This window comes from Xenopus tropicalis, chromosome 8, assembly GCF_000004195.4.
Source record: "Xenopus tropicalis strain Nigerian chromosome 8, UCB_Xtro_10.0, whole genome shotgun sequence".
Taxonomy (NCBI): Eukaryota; Metazoa; Chordata; class Amphibia; order Anura; family Pipidae; genus Xenopus; species Xenopus tropicalis.
Window position 1 is genome coordinate 118,314,070 of NC_030684.2, and position 14,784 is coordinate 118,328,853.

The 14,784-nt window shown below is 39.9% G+C and overlaps 8 non-coding genes and 1 pseudogene across 8 annotated transcripts; all 9 read right to left on the reverse strand.

The window, feature by feature from the left end:
- Nucleotides 1-24: 24 nt before the first annotated feature.
- On the reverse strand, nt 25-215 carry LOC116407145. The gene has a single exon (XR_004220108.1). It is a non-coding gene; the product is annotated as a U2 spliceosomal RNA (small nuclear RNA).
- A 511-nt stretch (nt 216-726) lies between these two features.
- On the reverse strand, nt 727-914 carry LOC116407281. Its single transcript, XR_004220242.1, has one exon. It is a non-coding gene; the product is annotated as a U2 spliceosomal RNA (small nuclear RNA).
- A 6,045-nt stretch (nt 915-6,959) lies between these two features.
- On the reverse strand, nt 6,960-7,150 carry LOC116407147. The gene has a single exon (XR_004220110.1). It is a non-coding gene; the product is annotated as a U2 spliceosomal RNA (small nuclear RNA).
- A 511-nt stretch (nt 7,151-7,661) lies between these two features.
- On the reverse strand, nt 7,662-7,852 carry LOC116407148. The gene has a single exon (XR_004220111.1). It is a non-coding gene; the product is annotated as a U2 spliceosomal RNA (small nuclear RNA).
- Nucleotides 7,853-8,363: 511 nt separating this feature from the next.
- LOC116407149 lies at nt 8,364-8,554 on the reverse strand. The gene has a single exon (XR_004220112.1). It is a non-coding gene; the product is annotated as a U2 spliceosomal RNA (small nuclear RNA).
- Nucleotides 8,555-9,065: 511 nt separating this feature from the next.
- On the reverse strand, nt 9,066-9,256 carry LOC116407150. The gene has a single exon (XR_004220113.1). It is a non-coding gene; the product is annotated as a U2 spliceosomal RNA (small nuclear RNA).
- Nucleotides 9,257-9,767: 511 nt separating this feature from the next.
- Nucleotides 9,768-9,958, reverse strand: LOC116407152. The gene has a single exon (XR_004220114.1). It is a non-coding gene; the product is annotated as a U2 spliceosomal RNA (small nuclear RNA).
- A 511-nt stretch (nt 9,959-10,469) lies between these two features.
- Nucleotides 10,470-10,660, reverse strand: LOC116407153. Its single transcript, XR_004220115.1, has one exon. It is a non-coding gene; the product is annotated as a U2 spliceosomal RNA (small nuclear RNA).
- Nucleotides 10,661-11,171: 511 nt separating this feature from the next.
- Nucleotides 11,172-11,342, reverse strand: LOC116407355 (annotated as a pseudogene).
- Nucleotides 11,343-14,784: the final 3,442 nt, after the last annotated feature.

Consider the following 14,784-nt stretch of genomic DNA (forward strand, 5'->3'; position numbering starts at 1 on the left):
GTTCTGATTTTTCAAACTGGATAAGAGAGGTGCACCGGTCCTGGAGGTACTGCAATACCAGGTCGATGCGTGGAGTGGACAGAGCAAGCTCTTCTTCCATCTCCCTGTTCCAAAAATCCATTTAATATATGGTCCCCAGATAGGGGACGTATCAGATATTAAACTGATAAGAACAGATACTACACTTGATCTTAGCCAAAAGGCCGAGAAGCGATAACCCGAATTGCGCACGCACCGACGGGCCCAGATCCTCGCTTGCTCTACCTCCATGGGGAGAGAGAGGGGCCATAACGCTTCCTCCTGCACCTACACTATCCTCCCCCCAAAACCCCAACCCCCACCTCACACACAAGCCCCCACATTACAGCATCTCGGATATCTTCTACAGCCCTTCTCTGGCTCTGGTCTCTTTGCGGGCTGCAGCCGACGACCACTCAGCACCGCAACAGCAACTTCACCACTCTCCCAGAAGCCAACATTTACATAGCCCCGCCTCTTTCTGGCGCACACAATCAAGCACACAACGAGCTCCTGCAACGAGTCCCGGCTGAAAGGGCATCACACCAAACAACGGGCGGATGACGACATTAACAGCAAACTGTCTCCTGCAAAGTCTTGCAAAGTTCTTTTTTCCCCTTCCTTGGGCTGCTTGTTGCTGCTGTTTCTTTGCACTTGTTGTGCTGCTGCTGCAGATTCGAGCTTGTTCTGATTTTTCAAACTGGATAAGAGAGGTGCACCGGTCCTGGAGGTACTGCAATACCAGGTCGATGCGTGGAGTGGACAGAGCAAGCTCTTCTTCCATCTCCCTGTTCCAAAAATCCATTTAATATATGGTCCCCAGATAGGGGACGTATCAGATATTAAACTGATAAGAACAGATTCACTTGATCTTAGCCAAAAGGCCGAGAAGCGATAACCCGAATTGCGCACGCACCGACGGGCCCAGATCCTCGCTTGCTCTACCTCCATGGGGAGAGAGAGGGGCCATAACGCTTCCTCCTGCACCTACACTATCCTCCCCCCAAAACCCCAACCCCCACCTCACACACAAGCCCCCACATTACAGCATCTCGGATATCTTCTACAGCCCTTCTCTGGCTCTGGTCTCTTTGCGCGGCTGCAGCCGACGACCACTCAGCACCGCAACAGCAACTTCACCACTCTCCCAGAAGCCAACATTTACATAGCCCCGCCTCTTTCTGGCGCACACAATCAACACACAACGAGCTCCTGCAACGAGTCCCGGCTGAAAGGGCATCACACCAAACAACGGGCGGATGACGACATTAACAGCAAACTGTCTCCTGCAAAGTCTTGCAAAGTTCTTTTTTCCCCTTCCTTGGGCTGCTTGTTGCTGCTGTTTCTTTGCACTTGTTGTGCTCATAAAATCAAAAATGAAAAAATCAAGAAAGAAACTATGACACATCATAAAGGAAAAAGAAAATATTCTTAGAAAAATTTTTTTAAGAAAATTTATACCAGTCTTTAATTTTCCATTCATTCATGGCAGACATTCCAAATTTTTTCTTATCAACTAAATACAAAATATATAGATTACTTAAGGCAAATTTTATACAGTCGGTTATAGTTAACTCATCCCTTCTTAAAACTAAAATATTTCTACACTTCCAAATAGCTTCTTTGGTTACATTAATAATTTGCCAGGCCTTGATAGCATCCCCATTTTTACATTTTAAGTTCAGTCCAAAAAAAACTTGCTCATAACCTAAAAACTCAAGCTCTCCTACATATTTTAAAAAACCTCTCATCTTCTCCCACACCATTCTTGAGAAACTACAATTCCAGAAGACATGCATTACCGTTTCATCATATACACAACCATTTCTGGGACATTTGGGGTTATTTAATAAACCTCTTAAGTACTGGAAGTTCCTTACTGGCAAGCAATCATGAACTACTGCCCATGCCAAATCCTTTTGACTATTGGTAAGATTTTTATTCAGTACCATATTCCAGATGTTTTTAGAAACTTTAGCGTTAAATTTTTCAACCGGGTATATTAATTCATTTTTTTTAAAACTTTTAACTATTTGTTTTGCGTTTACAAGCTCAGTAAAATCAAATGTATTTAAATTATATTTTCTCACTATTTTCTCTAAAATCACATAAAACCTACTGATTTTAAAAGCGCGCGGTTTATTTAAATCAATTCCCAACCATTTATATTTATTAAAGAACCAACCTCCGCTATATTTTATAAAATTGGACACAATACTCTCTTTTTTTAACAACCTAAAAATAAAAGCAGCATGTTTTAATGATAAAAAAAGTCTTAGGTCAGGCACACCTCTACCCCCGTTATCTATATCTTTATACATAATTTCTCTTTTTATTTTCTCCATTTTAGATCCCCATATAAAAACGAAGATTTCTCTTATAAATTTCCTCATGTACAAATCCGATGGTAAAAACACAATAGACACATATAATAAAAGGGATAAAATTACGGCCTTAATAATTAAAACTTTCCCTACAATTGACAGGTTCCTTAGTTTCCAAAAACCCAATTTTCTCCTAATTTTACTCAACACAACCGCCCAATCGTCTTCACCCGAGAGAGACTGGTTAAAAGTAATCCCTAATATTTTTACACTACTCTTAATAACTTTGAATTTACAGAACATATCAAAATTCCAGTTCCCATAAGCGCAACATGTTGATTTACTCAAATTCAGACTCAATCCAGATATACATTTAAAACAACCTGTAATAAAACATACCCTATTAATAGAAGTTGAGTTCCTACATATCACTACCACATCATCCATGTACGCTAAACATTTCACTTCCTTTCCTCCACCTCCAGGAATCTTTATACCCTTAATTAATTTATCTCTTCTAAAAAATTGTACTAAAGGCTCCATGATGCAAATAAATAAAATGGGAGATAAAGGACAACCCTGTCTCACTCCTGATTGTATATTAATTTTTTTTGTTAAAAACCCATTAACTAAAACCTTACTTTCAACCTTATTATATAAAATTTTAATCATTTTAATAAAATCAATAGGCAAATTCATTTTTTCTAAAACAAGGAACATAAAATCATGTGATATACTGTCAAATGCTTTTTCAAAATCTAAAGAAAAAAGACTGACACCCTGATCTCTATCTAAAACATCGTATAACATATCCCTTATTAATATCACGTTTTCCCAAATCATTCTTCCTGGTACTGCACAATTCTGACCCTCTTCAATCACGATGTTTATTATTTTCCTAAATCTATTAGCTATAACTTTCGCCATAATTTTGTAATCCACGTTTAACAATGTTATTGGCCTATAATTTTTAATGTTTTCTTTATCTTCCTTTTTATATATAAGGGTTACCAAACCTTCTTTTTGAGATTGTGTCAGTTCACCTTTTTTAAAACACTCATTCACCAAATCGCACAAATCATACTTAATAAAATCCCAAAATTTTAAGTAAAATTCCACAGTCAAGCCATCTAATCCCGGAGATTTATTTTTAGAAAAACTTTTAACTGCCTCCTCTAATTCAAACATGGTGATTTCCCCTTTTAAAACCTTTTGCTCATTTAAATTAAGGCATCTATTTAAATTATTTAAAAACATCTCCGCAAAACTTTTATCTATAATTTCCTTTTTACCTAATAAATTATTATAAAAATTAAAAACGACATCTAAAATATAATTTATATCATTAATACCATTTAGTCTTACGATCTGATTATTATTTTTATTTTTAACACATCTAAAAAAGAAGCTTGAACACTTTTCATTTTCTTCAAAATCTTTCACTCTAGAATTAAAAATAATTTCTTTTCCCCTTCGTTCAATCCACTTTTTAATATCTTTTTTCACATCATCAATTCCTTTATTAAAATCGTATCCTAGTTCTCTAAAAGCCAACATTCCTTGTAAACGAGAATTTAAAAGCTTAAAATGACTCCATTCTTTTTTCTTTTTCTTTATACCATTCCTTATAAAAAATAATTTACATTCATTTTTAACCCAATCCCACCATACACTCTTAGAAACAAATGTCTCTTTCATACTTTTCAAAAATTTATATTTATTTTCAAACAATTCACATATCCTTGCATCCTCTAACAATAAATAGTTCAACTTCCAAGGCCTTCTTGCTGTACTTGTTATATTTTCTGCACCCATTGACACACACAATATTTTATGGTCAGAAAATCCACTAATTATTAACTCAAAATCATGTATTTGAAATTCATTTGAACAAAAACAAAAATCTATTCTGGATTGACTATTTTTATTTGCCCAAGTAAAACCACTTTTATCTCCGTGTTTTAACCTCCATGCATCTTTTAGATCAAAATCTTTTATCAATTTTTTAAGAACAACAGAAGATTTATCTAATTTATTACTTCCAATCCTATCTTTCCCTTCTATTATGCAATTAAAATCCCCCAGCACAATAATAGGCTCTGAACCCACCAAAAAATAACTAATTTTCTCAAATAACTTAATTCTATCATTTTTACCTGTATTCCCATAGACACACATAATTTTGACTTTAAAACCCCCAAAACAACCCTTAACACAAAAAGCTCTACCTGGCTCGATTTCAAAATAACTTTCAAAAACAAAAGAATCACCTTTAATTAATAATCCTATACCGGAGTTTTTTATATTATTTTCCCCTGAAAAAAAAGAAGGTCCCCATTTCCAAGAATCTGATAGCAACTTATAATTTTTACAAAACTCAATGCCACACTCTTGCATACAAAAAAAATCGGTATTTAATGTGGCCACAAAATCAAAAATTCCATTTCTTCTACCTATATTCTTGATGCTTCTCACATTCAGGGACCCACACTTTATAAGCATCAAAAGGAAGAATTAAGGGGAAAGCAAAAAAAGGAAGGAGAAAAAAACAAAACTAAAAAACACCAAGGTCAAAAATCAGTCAAAATTACCAAAAACACAAAAAGGAAGTAAATCACCCCGGGTCATTCTTACTTCCTTCGGGAAAACAGTCAGGAGTCGCACTCAAGCGACTCAAGCCTCTGTCCACTCTTGCCGAGAATTCGCTTTCACTAACAGGAGAGAAGACACTTAGATCCATACTGTCTATTGTCCACACACCTTCTTCTTCTTCCACCACTTCTATTTGATCTTCTTCTCTTTCTCCTTCTTCTCTCTCCATCACTACACCCTCACTTCTTTCTTCCACATTTTCTTTCCCGACGATCTTTTCTTTTTCGATCTCTTTTTCGACAATTCTTTCTTCCTCTGCATTCTCCTCCTCTCCTTCTTCCTCACTTCTTATCTCACTCTCCTCATCCGAGAAAACACCTTCGGTCCTTCGTTTCTTCCTTTTGTCACCTCTGGTCATTTTTTTTGCCTTTTTCCCTTCCAGTATGGTTAATTTTTGGCTTACCACTGGGCGTGCTTCATTTTCGACTGGGTTCTGTTCCACCCTCACACTTCTTTGGGGTACTTGGTTCTTATTTTCTTTCCCAGCAGGAATCTTTTTTACTTTACTGGCATATGAAGATTTAGTGCAGTTCATTATATGGTGCCCTTCTACATCACAAATGGAACATCTGGGAATTATCTTGCATTCCTCATCATCATGGCCCATACCAGCACAAACTCGGCACACCAAACCAACTGTACAGCTGTTTGACATATGACCAAAATCATTACATTTCCAACAAAAAGTCGGCATACCTGAGTACTTCAGAAATCCTCGGTTTCCTCTCAAGCTGATGGTCTGAATTGGGTGGTCCAGTCCATCTTCAGATGAGTTATCATACCTCAGCTTGACTCTGAACAGCTTTTTACCGGTCCAGATCCTGTACTCATTAAGAACATCTTTTACATACTCTGCCTCCTCAAAAATCATTTTCATATACTCCAGAACCTCTTTAGTGGGAACATAAGTATTATACATTGAGACAGTAACCATTCTCACATTATCTTGATGCTTAAAGCTTACCTTACATCCAGAAAACTTTTCATCTTGCTGCTTCTCCATAAAAACTTTACGGAAATCATGGTATTTCACTGTCTCATGAAACACAAGCTCATAGATTCCCCTGTTGTAATATTCCGGTAGGCAAAACAAATCCTTTGGCGTAATTCCACATTCTTTCAGCAGAGTTTCCACCACAAAAAACAATCCAGCAGCTCCACGATGTTCTTCTGGTATCTCCACAACAGCTGTATTCTTGTATCTGGTTTGTAGATCCGATGGTGTTCCAAATAAATCCTCCATCTTCTTGAAGGAAGCTACCCTTCACCACACAAGGTGGATCCCGGGCACTTCAAATTGATCCCTCCTCAAAACTTAAAACGGTTTCCTCCCAATAGCAGCAGCTGGCTTAAGACTCCGGTAGGAGCCGATGCCAGAAGGCCGAGAATCAAGCGTTTCAGTCACACTTTCAGCAAAAATCCAATGGATCTTTGCCAAAAGGCCGAGAAGCGATAACCCGAATTGCGCACGCACCGACGGGCCCAGATCCTCGCTTGCTCTACCTCCATGGGGAGAGAGAGGGGCCATAACGCTTCCTCCTGCACCTACACTATCCTCCCCCCAAAACCCCAACCCCCACCTCACACACAAGCCCCCACATTACAGCATCTCGGATATCTTCTACAGCCCTTCTCTGGCTCTGGTCTCTTTGCGGGCTGCAGCCGACGACCACTCAGCACCGCAACAGCAACTTCACCACTCTCCCAGAAGCCAACATTTACATAGCCCCGCCTCTTTCTGGCGCACACAATCAAGCACACAACGAGCTCCTGCAACGAGTCCCGGCTGAAAGGGCATCACACCAAACAACGGGCGGATGACGACATTAACAGCAAACTGTCTCCTGCAAAGTCTTGCAAAGTTCTTTTTTCCCCTTCCTTGGGCTGCTTGTTGCTGCTGTTTCTTTGCACTTGTTGTGCTGCTGCTGCAGATTCGAGCTTGTTCTGATTTTTCAAACTGGATAAGAGAGGTGCACCGGTCCTGGAGGTACTGCAATACCAGGTCGATGCGTGGAGTGGACAGAGCAAGCTCTTCTTCCATCTCCCTGTTCCAAAAATCCATTTAATATATGGTCCCCAGATAGGGGACGTATCAGATATTAAACTGATAAGAACAGATACTACACTTGATCTTAGCCAAAAGGCCGAGAAGCGATAACCCGAATTGCGCACGCACCGACGGGCCCAGATCCTCGCTTGCTCTACCTCCATGGGGAGAGAGAGGGGCCATAACGCTTCCTCCTGCACCTACACTATCCTCCCCCCAAAACCCCAACCCCCACCTCACACACAAGCCCCCACATTACAGCATCTCGGATATCTTCTACAGCCCTTCTCTGGCTCTGGTCTCTTTGCGGGCTGCAGCCGACGACCACTCAGCACCGCAACAGCAACTTCACCACTCTCCCAGAAGCCAACATTTACATAGCCCCGCCTCTTTCTGGCGCACACAATCAAGCACACAACGAGCTCCTGCAACGAGTCCCGGCTGAAAGGGCATCACACCAAACAACGGGCGGATGACGACATTAACAGCAAACTGTCTCCTGCAAAGTCTTGCAAAGTTCTTTTTTCCCCTTCCTTGGGCTGCTTGTTGCTGCTGTTTCTTTGCACTTGTTGTGCTGCTGCTGCAGATTCGAGCTTGTTCTGATTTTTCAAACTGGATAAGAGAGGTGCACCGGTCCTGGAGGTACTGCAATACCAGGTCGATGCGTGGAGTGGACAGAGCAAGCTCTTCTTCCATCTCCCTGTTCCAAAAATCCATTTAATATATGGTCCCCAGATAGGGGACGTATCAGATATTAAACTGATAAGAACAGATACTACACTTGATCTTAGCCAAAAGGCCGAGAAGCGATAACCCGAATTGCGCACGCACCGACGGGCCCAGATCCTCGCTTGCTCTACCTCCATGGGGAGAGAGAGGGGCCATAACGCTTCCTCCTGCACCTACACTATCCTCCCCCCAAAACCCCAACCCCCACCTCACACACAAGCCCCCACATTACAGCATCTCGGATATCTTCTACAGCCCTTCTCTGGCTCTGGTCTCTTTGCGGGCTGCAGCCGACGACCACTCAGCACCGCAACAGCAACTTCACCACTCTCCCAGAAGCCAACATTTACATAGCCCCGCCTCTTTCTGGCGCACACAATCAAGCACACAACGAGCTCCTGCAACGAGTCCCGGCTGAAAGGGCATCACACCAAACAACGGGCGGATGACGACATTAACAGCAAACTGTCTCCTGCAAAGTCTTGCAAAGTTCTTTTTTCCCCTTCCTTGGGCTGCTTGTTGCTGCTGTTTCTTTGCACTTGTTGTGCTGCTGCTGCAGATTCGAGCTTGTTCTGATTTTTCAAACTGGATAAGAGAGGTGCACCGGTCCTGGAGGTACTGCAATACCAGGTCGATGCGTGGAGTGGACAGAGCAAGCTCTTCTTCCATCTCCCTGTTCCAAAAATCCATTTAATATATGGTCCCCAGATAGGGGACGTATCAGATATTAAACTGATAAGAACAGATACTACACTTGATCTTAGCCAAAAGGCCGAGAAGCGATAACCCGAATTGCGCACGCACCGACGGGCCCAGATCCTCGCTTGCTCTACCTCCATGGGGAGAGAGAGGGGCCATAACGCTTCCTCCTGCACCTACACTATCCTCCCCCCAAAACCCCAACCCCCACCTCACACACAAGCCCCCACATTACAGCATCTCGGATATCTTCTACAGCCCTTCTCTGGCTCTGGTCTCTTTGCGGGCTGCAGCCGACGACCACTCAGCACCGCAACAGCAACTTCACCACTCTCCCAGAAGCCAACATTTACATAGCCCCGCCTCTTTCTGGCGCACACAATCAAGCACACAACGAGCTCCTGCAACGAGTCCCGGCTGAAAGGGCATCACACCAAACAACGGGCGGATGACGACATTAACAGCAAACTGTCTCCTGCAAAGTCTTGCAAAGTTCTTTTTTCCCCTTCCTTGGGCTGCTTGTTGCTGCTGTTTCTTTGCACTTGTTGTGCTGCTGCTGCAGATTCGAGCTTGTTCTGATTTTTCAAACTGGATAAGAGAGGTGCACCGGTCCTGGAGGTACTGCAATACCAGGTCGATGCGTGGAGTGGACAGAGCAAGCTCTTCTTCCATCTCCCTGTTCCAAAAATCCATTTAATATATGGTCCCCAGATAGGGGACGTATCAGATATTAAACTGATAAGAACAGATACTACACTTGATCTTAGCCAAAAGGCCGAGAAGCGATAACCCGAATTGCGCACGCACCGACGGGCCCAGATCCTCGCTTGCTCTACCTCCATGGGGAGAGAGAGGGGCCATAACGCTTCCTCCTGCACCTACACTATCCTCCCCCCAAAACCCCAACCCCCACCTCACACACAAGCCCCCACATTACAGCATCTCGGATATCTTCTACAGCCCTTCTCTGGCTCTGGTCTCTTTGCGGGCTGCAGCCGACGACCACTCAGCACCGCAACAGCAACTTCACCACTCTCCCAGAAGCCAACATTTACATAGCCCCGCCTCTTTCTGGCGCACACAATCAAGCACACAACGAGCTCCTGCAACGAGTCCCGGCTGAAAGGGCATCACACCAAACAACGGGCGGATGACGACATTAACAGCAAACTGTCTCCTGCAAAGTCTTGCAAAGTTCTTTTTTCCCCTTCCTTGGGCTGCTTGTTGCTGCTGTTTCTTTGCACTTGTTGTGCTGCTGCTGCAGATTCGAGCTTGTTCTGATTTTTCAAACTGGATAAGAGAGGTGCACCGGTCCTGGAGGTACTGCAATACCAGGTCGATGCGTGGAGTGGACAGAGCAAGCTCTTCTTCCATCTCCCTGTTCCAAAAATCCATTTAATATATGGTCCCCAGATAGGGGACGTATCAGATATTAAACTGATAAGAACAGATACTACACTTGATCTTAGCCAAAAGGCCGAGAAGCGATAACCCGAATTGCGCACGCACCGACGGGCCCAGATCCTCGCTTGCTCTACCTCCATGGGGAGAGAGAGGGGCCATAACGCTTCCTCCTGCACCTACACTATCCTCCCCCCAAAACCCCAACCCCCACCTCACACACAAGCCCCCACATTACAGCATCTCGGATATCTTCTACAGCCCTTCTCTGGCTCTGGTCTCTTTGCGGGCTGCAGCCGACGACCACTCAGCACCGCAACAGCAACTTCACCACTCTCCCAGAAGCCAACATTTACATAGCCCCGCCTCTTTCTGGCGCACACAATCAAGCACACAACGAGCTCCTGCAACGAGTCCCGGCTGAAAGGGCATCACACCAAACAACGGGCGGATGACGACATTAACAGCAAACTGTCTCCTGCAAAGTCTTGCAAAGTTCTTTTTTCCCCTTCCTTGGGCTGCTTGTTGCTGCTGTTTCTTTGCACTTGTTGTGCTGCTGCTGCAGATTCGAGCTTGTTCTGATTTTTCAAACTGGATAAGAGAGGTGCACCGGTCCTGGAGGTACTGCAATACCAGGTCGATGCGTGGAGTGGACAGAGCAAGCTCTTCTTCCATCTCCCTGTTCCAAAAATCCATTTAATATATGGTCCCCAGATAGGGGACGTATCAGATATTAAACTGATAAGAACAGATACTACACTTGATCTTAGCCAAAAGGCCGAGAAGCGATAACCCGAATTGCGCACGCACCGACGGGCCCAGATCCTCGCTTGCTCTACCTCCATGGGGAGAGAGAGGGGCCATAACGCTTCCTCCTGCACCTACACTATCCTCCCCCCAAAACCCCAACCCCCACCTCACACACAAGCCCCCACATTACAGCATCTCGGATATCTTCTACAGCCCTTCTCTGGCTCTGGTCTCTTTGCGGGCTGCAGCCGACGACCACTCAGCACCGCAACAGCAACTTCACCACTCTCCCAGAAGCCAACATTTACATAGCCCCGCCTCTTTCTGGCGCACACAATCAAGCACACAACGAGCTCCTGCAACGAGTCCCGGCTGAAAGGGCATCACACCAAACAACGGGCGGATGACGACATTAACAGCAAACTGTCTCCTGCAAAGTCTTGCAAAGTTCTTTTTTCCCCTTCCTTGGGCTGCTTGTTGCTGCTGTTTCTTTGCACTTGTTGTGCTGCTGCTGCAGATTCGAGCTTGTTCTGATTTTTCAAACTGGATAAGAGAGGTGCACCGGTCCTGGAGGTACTGCAATACCAGGTCGATGCGTGGAGTGGACAGAGCAAGCTCTTCTTCCATCTCCCTGTTCCAAAAATCCATTTAATATATGGTCCCCAGATAGGGGACGTATCAGATATTAAACTGATAAGAACAGATTTTTTTTTTTTTTTTTTTTTTTTTTTTTTTTTTTTTTTTTTTTTTTTTTTTTTTTTTTTTTTTTTCTTTTTTTTAAATCCTTTCAGTTTGAGTTTCTTTCATAAGAAAAATTTTCCATTACAAACAAAAATGAAAAAATCAAGAAAGAAACTATGACACATCATAAAGGAAAAAGAAAATATTCTTAGAAAAATTTTTTTAAGAAAATTTATACCAGTCTTTAATTTTCCATTCATTCATGGCAGACATTCCAAATTTTTTCTTATCAACTAAATACAAAATATATAGATTACTTAAGGCAAATTTTATACAGTCGGTTATAGTTAACTCATCCCTTCTTAAAACTAAAATATTTCTACACTTCCAAATAGCTTCTTTGGTTACATTAATAATTTGCCAGGCCTTGATAGCATCCCCATTTTTACATTTTAAGTTCAGTCCAAAAAAAACTTGCTCATAACCTAAAAACTCAAGCTCTCCTACATATTTTAAAAAACCTCTCATCTTCTCCCACACCATTCTTGAGAAACTACAATTCCAGAAGACATGCATTACCGTTTCATCATATACACAACCATTTCTGGGACATTTGGGGTTATTTAATAAACCTCTTAAGTACTGGAAGTTCCTTACTGGCAAGCAATCATGAACTACTGCCCATGCCAAATCCTTTTGACTATTGGTAAGATTTTTATTCAGTACCATATTCCAGATGTTTTTAGAAACTTTAGCGTTAAATTTTTCAACCGGGTATATTAATTCATTTTTTTTAAAACTTTTAACTATTTGTTTTGCGTTTACAAGCTCAGTAAAATCAAATGTATTTAAATTATATTTTCTCACTATTTTCTCTAAAATCACATAAAACCTACTGATTTTAAAAGCGCGCGGTTTATTTAAATCAATTCCCAACCATTTATATTTATTAAAGAACCAACCTCCGCTATATTTTATAAAATTGGACACAATACTCTCTTTTTTTAACAACCTAAAAATAAAAGCAGCATGTTTTAATGATAAAAAAAGTCTTAGGTCAGGCACACCTCTACCCCCGTTATCTATATCTTTATACATAATTTCTCTTTTTATTTTCTCCATTTTAGATCCCCATATAAAAACGAAGATTTCTCTTATAAATTTCCTCATGTACAAATCCGATGGTAAAAACACAATAGACACATATAATAAAAGGGATAAAATTACGGCCTTAATAATTAAAACTTTCCCTACAATTGACAGGTTCCTTAGTTTCCAAAAACCCAATTTTCTCCTAATTTTACTCAACACAACCGCCCAATCGTCTTCACCCGAGAGAGACTGGTTAAAAGTAATCCCTAATATTTTTACACTACTCTTAATAACTTTGAATTTACAGAACATATCAAAATTCCAGTTCCCATAAGCGCAACATGTTGATTTACTCAAATTCAGACTCAATCCAGATATACATTTAAAACAACCTGTAATAAAACATACCCTATTAATAGAAGTTGAGTTCCTACATATCACTACCACATCATCCATGTACGCTAAACATTTCACTTCCTTTCCTCCACCTCCAGGAATCTTTATACCCTTAATTAATTTATCTCTTCTAAAAAATTGTACTAAAGGCTCCATGATGCAAATAAATAAAATGGGAGATAAAGGACAACCCTGTCTCACTCCTGATTGTATATTAATTTTTTTTGTTAAAAACCCATTAACTAAAACCTTACTTTCAACCTTATTATATAAAATTTTAATCATTTTAATAAAATCAATAGGCAAATTCATTTTTTCTAAAACAAGGAACATAAAATCATGTGATATACTGTCAAATGCTTTTTCAAAATCTAAAGAAAAAAGACTGACACCCTGATCTCTATCTAAAACATCGTATAACATATCCCTTATTAATATCACGTTTTCCCAAATCATTCTTCCTGGTACTGCACAATTCTGACCCTCTTCAATCACGATGTTTATTATTTTCCTAAATCTATTAGCTATAACTTTCGCCATAATTTTGTAATCCACGTTTAACAATGTTATTGGCCTATAATTTTTAATGTTTTCTTTATCTTCCTTTTTATATATAAGGGTTACCAAACCTTCTTTTTGAGATTGTGTCAGTTCACCTTTTTTAAAACACTCATTCACCAAATCGCACAAATCATACTTAATAAAATCCCAAAATTTTAAGTAAAATTCCACAGTCAAGCCATCTAATCCCGGAGATTTATTTTTAGAAAAACTTTTAACTGCCTCCTCTAATTCAAACATGGTGATTTCCCCTTTTAAAACCTTTTGCTCATTTAAATTAAGGCATCTATTTAAATTATTTAAAAACATCTCCGCAAAACTTTTATCTATAATTTCCTTTTTACCTAATAAATTATTATAAAAATTAAAAACGACATCTAAAATATAATTTATATCATTAATACCATTTAGTCTTACGATCTGATTATTATTTTTATTTTTAACACATCTAAAAAAGAAGCTTGAACACTTTTCATTTTCTTCAAAATCTTTCACTCTAGAATTAAAAATAATTTCTTTTCCCCTTCGTTCAATCCACTTTTTAATATCTTTTTTCACATCATCAATTCCTTTATTAAAATCGTATCCTAGTTCTCTAAAAGCCAACATTCCTTGTAAACGAGAATTTAAAAGCTTAAAATGACTCCATTCTTTTTTCTTTTTCTTTATACCATTCCTTATAAAAAATAATTTACATTCATTTTTAACCCAATCCCACCATACACTCTTAGAAACAAATGTCTCTTTCATACTTTTCAAAAATTTATATTTATTTTCAAACAATTCACATATCCTTGCATCCTCTAACAATAAATAGTTCAACTTCCAAGGCCTTCTTGCTGTACTTGTTATATTTTCTGCACCCATTGACACACACAATATTTTATGGTCAGAAAATCCACTAATTATTAACTCAAAATCATGTATTTGAAATTCATTTGAACAAAAACAAAAATCTATTCTGGATTGACTATTTTTATTTGCCCAAGTAAAACCACTTTTATCTCCGTGTTTTAACCTCCATGCATCTTTTAGATCAAAATCTTTTATCAATTTTTTAAGAACAACAGAAGATTTATCTAATTTATTACTTCCAATCCTATCTTTCCCTTCTATTATGCAATTAAAATCCCCCAGCACAATAATAGGCTCTGAACCCACCAAAAAATAACTAATTTTCTCAAATAACTTAATTCTATCATTTTTACCTGTATTCCCATAGACACACATAATTTTGACTTTAAAACCCCCAAAACAACCCTTAACACAAAAAGCTCTACCTGGCTCGATTTCAAAATAACTTTCAAAAACAAAAGAATCACCTTTAATTAATAATCCTATACCGGAGTTTTTTATATTATTTTCCCCTGAAAAAAAAGAAGGTCCCCATTTCCAAGAATCTGATAGCAACTTATAATTTTTACAAAACTCAAT